This window comes from Schistocerca cancellata, chromosome 1 (genome assembly GCF_023864275.1).
Source record: "Schistocerca cancellata isolate TAMUIC-IGC-003103 chromosome 1, iqSchCanc2.1, whole genome shotgun sequence".
Lineage (NCBI taxonomy): Eukaryota > Metazoa > Arthropoda > Insecta > Orthoptera > Acrididae > Schistocerca > Schistocerca cancellata.
In genome coordinates, this window is record NC_064626.1 from 767,870,371 (window position 1) to 767,878,187 (window position 7,817).

Consider the following 7,817-nt stretch of genomic DNA (forward strand, 5'->3'; position numbering starts at 1 on the left):
GCTGGAAATGCGTTTCGACTGGTGGAATTGGTATCAGTCAGCCATGTGGTTTCTGAGGGACTTCCTTTCTCCTCTGTCACTCTCGACAGTGCGACACATAGTGACGGAAACTCCTAAAGAAACCTGGCCAGAAAAATCTCTTGCGGATTCTATCGTATGTCTTAATAAATCCTAAATGTCCGACCTCGAGTGAGTCATGGAATTTCTGTAGAGCATTTCACACTGGTAGCCACTTCTTTCCAAACGGATCAAAGTTTTTCTTCAAAGTAATCCGTTAACTACCTTAAATTGTCGTTTCACATCCTCTGACCGATTTAAGGCAAGCATAATTTGAGATATCTTGGCGTCCTTCTGCTCAGCAGAGAGATCCTGGAGTGCAGCGAGACATTCACTGTCTTCATCAAAGTTTTGATGGTCTTTAACAGGGTTTCTTGAGAGGCAGTCGGCATCTTGGTGTTTTCTTCCACTTTTGTACACTATGATAATGGCATACTGTTGGATACAAAGTACCAACCTGGCGAGTCGTCCTGTTGGATCCTTAAGACCTGTCAGCCAACAACAAAGTGAATGATGGTCTGTAACAACTGTGAATGGCCTTCCATAGAGATACTGTCGAAATTTGCACATGGCCCAGATCACAGCAAGACATTCTCTTTCTGTAGTTGAGTAGTTACTCTCGTCTTTTGGAAGTGTCCTAGAAGCATAGGCTATAACCTTCTTTTTAACATCAGAAATTTGCACCAGAACAGCACCGATCCCATACCCAATGGCATCTGTGTGTAGTTCTGTAGGTGTTCTCTCATCATACAGACCAAGTACAGGCTCAGTCGTCAGAGCTTTTCGCAGCACATCGAAGGAATCTTGTTGAGCACCACCCAAGATAAATTTAGCATCAGATTTAAACAACTCTTGGAGTGGCCTGGCATAGATACAGCAGTCTTTGATAAAACGACGGTAATACGTACATAATCCGAGGAAGCTTCTCACATCTCTAATACTTTTAGGAATAGGAAATTCCGTTATAGACCTCACCTTTTCTGGGTCTGGCCACACACCTTCGTTTGACACAAGGTGTCCAAGTACTTTGATTTAATTTTCTCCAAAGAGACACTTTCTTGGATTAAGTTTCAGTCCGCCTTGTTGGAGACACATAAAGAACGACCCTCAGTCTTTTTATATGTTCATCAAATGTCTCTAAATAACAAAGACACATCGTCCACTTCAGGTGACGTAGAAGGTTATCCATCATCCGCTCGAAAGTTGCTGGTGCATTACACAAACCAGACGGCATTACCTTAAACTCATACAGGCCCTCAGGGGTGATGAATGCAGTTTTCTCACGATCAACCTCATCTACTTCGATTTGCCAGTATCCCGAGTACATGTCCATTGTTGAGAAAAACTTAGCCCCCTTCAGACAATTAGTGTATCGTCAATTCGTGGAAGAGGGTAAACGTCCCTTTTAGTTATCTTATTAAGCTTCCTGTAATCAACACAAAAGTGCCAACTGCCATCCTTCTTCCTGACGAGGACCACTGGTGACGACCATGTGCTCTGCGAAGGCTGAATGATGTCATTCTTCATCATTTTCTCTACCTCGCCGCGAACTGTCCGATGTTCCGTTGCTGACACACGGTATGCTCTCTGGCTTATTGGTTGATGGTCTCCAGTGCTAATCCGGTGCTTCACCGTCGATTTGTCTAATTTGCTCTTCACCTGTGGATTGAAGCATTCAGAGAACTCTTGAAGAATGGCAAGTAGCTTCATCTGTAGTTCCTTAGTGAGATCTGGTGATAGTCGAGATAGAAGATCTTGTCTCGTAGTGGTAGCGCTAATTTCGCCACAGACTCGGCATGGGAGGTTTCTATGACGCTCAGCTGTTCTTCAGTTAACGGCTCAGCGTTTGGTACGCACATGCGTCTTGGATCTGCGGTTCTCAGCGACAGTTAACTATCCACAATTCACCGAATCCGTTCTTACACGAGACGACAGAGGCTGGAATGACCAAGTTATTCTTCAGTGGTAAGCTTCTCTGACATTCCGCTACAAGAGCCATGGGTTGATGCTTGGCATGACACGTGACAGTTACCTTTCTAGCGCTGACTGCAGGAATGATCACTTCATCCAGCACACATAGTCTCCACACACTCGGAAGCGCATCTTCCTGTCCACTGTACCTCATCTCGTCTAGCAAAATCTTCGAGCGACCACAATCTATAATTACCTGAGAAGCTTTCAAAACGTCCCATCCGAGAATGACGTCGTGACTACACTTTTGTAAGACGATGAATTCTAAGGGCCTCTTATACTCACACGAATGGCACATCTTCCTGTAGGTTTTACATATTTCTCATTAGCCACCTTCAACAGAGATGTTTGTTGTCGACGAATACGGTTTTCTGCAACTGGCGACGGTACTTCTCCGAAATGACTGAATATGATGCTCGAGAGTCCACAAGAGCTCGTCGGCCATCCATGAGGATATCGACGTAGTTTCCTATCATTTTTGTAGTGGTCGACGGCGGAGGATTTTTCTCTTCGGCGGCCTCACCTCCAAGGAAGGTCGCACCCTTTAATTTTCCAGGTTGCGGCGGCTAGGTGATCGGCTGGAGCTTCTAAACGGCGATTGAGACCTTGCTCGGTGTGTTGGCGAGCATCCTATCCAGCGGCTAGCTTGCGGCAGTGGTGACCTACGTCATCCTGCACCCACATCTTGCTGTTCATCTTCGTCGACCCGGATCGGTCTGCTGTCTTCTGGCGCGGGTGTCATCAAATATCCGCCGCCTCTCTCGACAATAGCGCACCACATACCCCGGTTGTCCGTAGTGGAAATACAATGGTTGGTTATCCTGGGTCCTCCAGACGTCAGTCTTCCTTGGTGACCAAACAGGTTCCTCATGCGGCATTGTAGGAACGTAACTTCGCCTGGGTCTTGACTTTTTCACCATTTTAAAAGGGAATGAAGGACGAGAAATTGAGTTCAATGTCTGTTCCACGTCCTCCCTTATGACCTCTTGAAGCGTCTCGTTTTTTTTCTCGCCGTGCAATCCATGTGCCTTCTGAACTTCTTCTCTCACTATCTGACGAAGAACACTTGTAAAATTAGTTGCCTCCTCCATCACAGACATCGATACGACGTTTGGAAGCCGTTCAAACTTCTTTCGTGAGATTCTTTTTTGATGCATTGTCTCGATATACTGGCTCCATTTTATGAAGTCGTCTGCTGTTGAAACCTCCTTCAGGAGTAGGGCTTAATAAATGTCCTCAGCAACACCCTTCATGAGATGTGCAACCTTGTCTTCCTCCTGGATTCTAGGATCTACTATTTTAGACGGCTCCAAGACGTCTTGAATGTAGGATGCTGTAGTTTCTCCTGGGCGCTGTGCCTTGAACTTTAATTTATCTTCAGCCTTGCACTTCTGTCGTTGTGTGTCGCCGAAATACTTGCGCAGTTCCGCCTGGAATACTTCCCAGCTTGTGAACTTCTCCATGTTGTTCTCATGCCATTGCTCGGTAGTGCCCTCCAAGTAGAAAAATACGTTAGCCAAATAGACGACGTCATCCCATTTGTTAAGTTTGGCTATACGCTCATATACCTTCAGCCACTTGTTTGGATCTTGCCCATGGTCACCAGTGAAACCGGAAGGATGACTCATGTGGTGGCACACAGTTGCTGTCATTGTAACGTCCTCTTCTTCTTCTGTCTCCGATACATTGCGTTCTGTTGAATATGGCCCGAACTCGGGTTTCTCGCCACGTAAACGGCGGCTCTGTCGTGGCCTAATGGGAGCCACTGTGTCGTCGATAATGTGCGCTATCACAAGTTCCAATACCCAGCGCCTCCACCAGAATAATGTCACGTAGAAGACGGTGTAATTATATGAATGACGAACACTAACTTCACTTAACAAAGGTTTATTCTGCACTTGCACACACAAGAGCGCGGAGCGAACTGCCTCCAGCCGGACTACATACAGTATATATACAGTTACAGAATATTCCAGTACAATGATGCTTGACATTTGTGGATACTTCTAGAATGTACTCGAACAGAATATAGGAATTAAAACTGTACAGTCCAGGTGAGTTTAGAACTCACAACCCTCCATGCAACAATTTAGTAACATAACCACTATACCACGGTGCTACTCATCTTCTTTCCGACAATATTATATGTGCATACTGAAACTTGATTTTTGTTGCTTTGTTAGCATGAATAAAAAGGCATTGAATATTTTATCATTCAGAGTTACACTTATTCATAAACTAATGAAATTAAGAAATAATCTATTAAGAAATACAAATCAAAAATATCTGTTTCTGATGACTCTACATACACAGTTACAAAAACTTAGAGCTAGTCGAAGTGAGACGAATGAACAACATTTGCAGACTCCAATAGAATTGCACAATGTCCTGGGCTACTCTATGGCATCACAGTTTGTGAGGGTTAACTAATCAGTTACTTAACATGTGTTTTGTGCCCTTGATAGCCATGTAGCCTGCTCTTAATCTAATAATGATGACAGTCTTCTTTCTCTTGTTACCAAAAAAAAATCCATGGCGTATGACGAATGTGTTTCTTGACACTATGGCAGCAATTTAGTTTGAAATAATGGTCTCATTACGTAAGACTGATCATTTTTCTTGTCCCCTAAAAACAATCCCTTGACAATGATCGCATTGCGGATGGGCTTTGGAATAGGCGCGAATCATCACACGTTTTTGACAAGCTTGCCCTTACTCTTATTGTTCCCTTTTGCTTATGTGGCTCAGTATCGAGTGGAAACAGAGGTGATCTTCCTATCTCGTGAGACATCCTACAATACTCTGTGCTAGGGATTTTCCGACATTCTTCGAAGCTGCACTTGCAACAGATACTTCCTAAATGGAAGAAAAGACAAAGGGAGCCCGAAGTACACATTTGTGAAATGACTGTCACTCCTCAATCGCTCCTATAAAGGAAACTAAAATGAACAATACAATGTCAACGAGAAAAAATATCAATAATTCCAAAATTACTTACAGGTAACAAGTAAGGAGCTTCTAAAGATTACCTCATATGAAACTAATATCACTATATCCTCTAAAGTAAGCAAGATCCATCCTATATCCTGCAACAGAAGACAGCGAACAAATGCCAATTACACATCGTTCAGTACAAGTTGATTTCATTCAGCTTTTCTTTTAGTATGGTGATCCTCTCTGTATCTAAATAGTTTTTTTTTACATGCTCTGTAGAGAATTCACATTTTCGTAGATACTGATGACAGGTGAAATGCAAAAATTTTGAAACGTGCGTGTAGCTGCGCAAAAAAGAGCTACTGAACTCTAAAAACGAACCACAGTGGCTTAAATAGGGGAAACGGTGCCGTGGGCGAGCTTCATGATTCGACCCTTCTGCCTTCTCTGCTGCCATAATCCCATTTCCTTTCTCTAATCCTTACGGTTGTTTGGCCTGTTTACTCATAAATCGAGATCAACAGGCCATTACAAGGGAGAAGAACTTACTCAGCTCGATAATTCTGTTTTATATGATACAGTTCAAAATAGGAAGTTGCACACAGTCAAAAGTCACATGTGTTGCAACAGTAACACGATTCCTTTTTCATTATTTCATTGCCGATCAATTCAAAACCGAAACATTAAACAGGAAGTGCAAAATATAGTCTTTGCACTACATTAAAACTTATCAATTACATAACGAGATGACTCCATTTAGTAGCCAAAAACAAGAAAAAAATATCTTAGAATCAAAAGTGGTTAGTAGGTATTATGGAATAGTTTCTCAACATGAATGTACTAGTGACTACCCTTTACACATTTCAGTCCACTTTCCATTTTCGTGCCCTCCAATCCACTCCACTCTTCTTCTTCTTTCTTCGGCTTCCTCCATCCTCTCTTTTCCCGTTTCCGGTTGTCTTACATTTTTTTCCCCTGTCTAAAGACTGCATCCCCATTGAGACGGCGCCCAGAGTACATCCGCTGGTTACGTCTCTAGATGTAGTGCAGATGTATATGAACTCTGAAAAAATTCGCCAATTAATTGATTCAGAAAAAACTTGAAACACTGAGATATTTTTAGAAATTCTAAAATCATCATTTTTACTTGCTGAGTTCAAAAATTGAGCTTAACCCAGGGCTATAACAGAAACTGCAACTTATATTCCCACAGTGAACGATCGCAGAGACCTACGAGACAGAAAATAGTTACCTAAATACTGCATTCACTGTTCTCAAATACTTCTGAAATATGGTAGTACTGGAGAAAATTGCAATCCGATTAGCAATTAATATTTATTGCTGTTGTCGCCTACATCAACGCCCCTACACCGCAAACCAACTTATACCGAATAGTGAAGGATACTTCTGCACCACTATCTTATCTCCTAACTGCTCTGTTCGCAGTTGTGCGTATGAATAATCAATGTCCATCAACGTCCGTATGAGCTCCAATTTCTCTTGTTTTCTCGTCCTGTTCATTTCCCAGGACGTATGTGGGAGGAAGCAATATGTTCCCTGAATCTTCTTGAAATCTGCTCTCCCAGAATTTAAGTAAAGAACCTCTTCATGCTGCACAACGCCTCTCTTGTAGCGCTTTCACAGAAGTTTGTTGTGCATCTCCGTAATCCTCACATGTCCACTAAATGATCTAATGACGGAACACAGTATTCTTTGTTGGATCTTCTCTGTATCTTCTGTTAATACAACTGATTAAGAATCTATTGATGAATGAGACTCAGGAGTTATCCGAACAAGTGTTTTGACTGCAATTTCTTTCGTATCTGAGAGCAGTGTCTTGCGGAGCCTTTCTGTAGCGAACAGTATTAGCCACGAATAGGCCCATGGAAAATCCAACGTTCTCCTCTAGATAATTACTATAAACTGCAAACACCAACGATTCTCTAACATTCTCTTGGATTTCCCAAGTTTTTAAGAACATCATGGTTGTCTTTGATTGACTAATTACACTACTGGCCATTAAAATTGCTACACCAAGAAGAAATGCAGATGATAAACGGATATTCATTGGACAAATATATTATACTAGAACTGAAATGTGATTAAATTTTCACACAATTTGGGTGCATAGATCCTGAGACATCAGTGCCCAGAACAACCACCTCTGGCCTCAATAACGGCCTTGATACGCCTGGGCATTGAGTCAAACAGAGCTTGTATGGCGTGTGCAGGTACAGCTGCCCATGCAGCTTCAACACGATAGCACGGTTCATCAAGGGCGTTTTGTCACGAGCCAGTTGCTCGGCCACCATTGACCACACGTTTTCAATTGGTGAGAGATCTGGAGAATGTGCTGGCCAGGGCAGCAGTCGAATATTTTCTGTATCTAGAAAGGCCCGTACAGGACCTGCAACATGCGGTAGTGCGTTATCCTGCTGAAATGTAGGGTTTCGCAGGGATAGAATGAAGGGTAGAGCCACGGGTCATAACACATCTGAAATGTAACGTCCACTGTCCAAAGTGCCGTCAATGCGAACAAGAGGTGACTGAGACATGTAACAAATGGCTCCCCATATCATCACGCCGGGTGATACGCCAGTATGGCGATGACAAATATACGCTTCCAACGTGCGTTCACCGCGATGTTACCAAAGACGGATGCAACCATCATGATGCTGTAAACAGAACTTGGATTCATCCGAAAAAATGACGTTTTGCCATTCGTGCAGCCAGGTTCGTCGTTGAGTACAAAATCGCAGGCGCTCCTGTCTGTGATGCAGCGTCAAGGGTAACCGCAGCCAAGATCTCCGAGCTGATAGGCCATGCTGCTGCAAACGTCGTCGAACTGTTCGTGC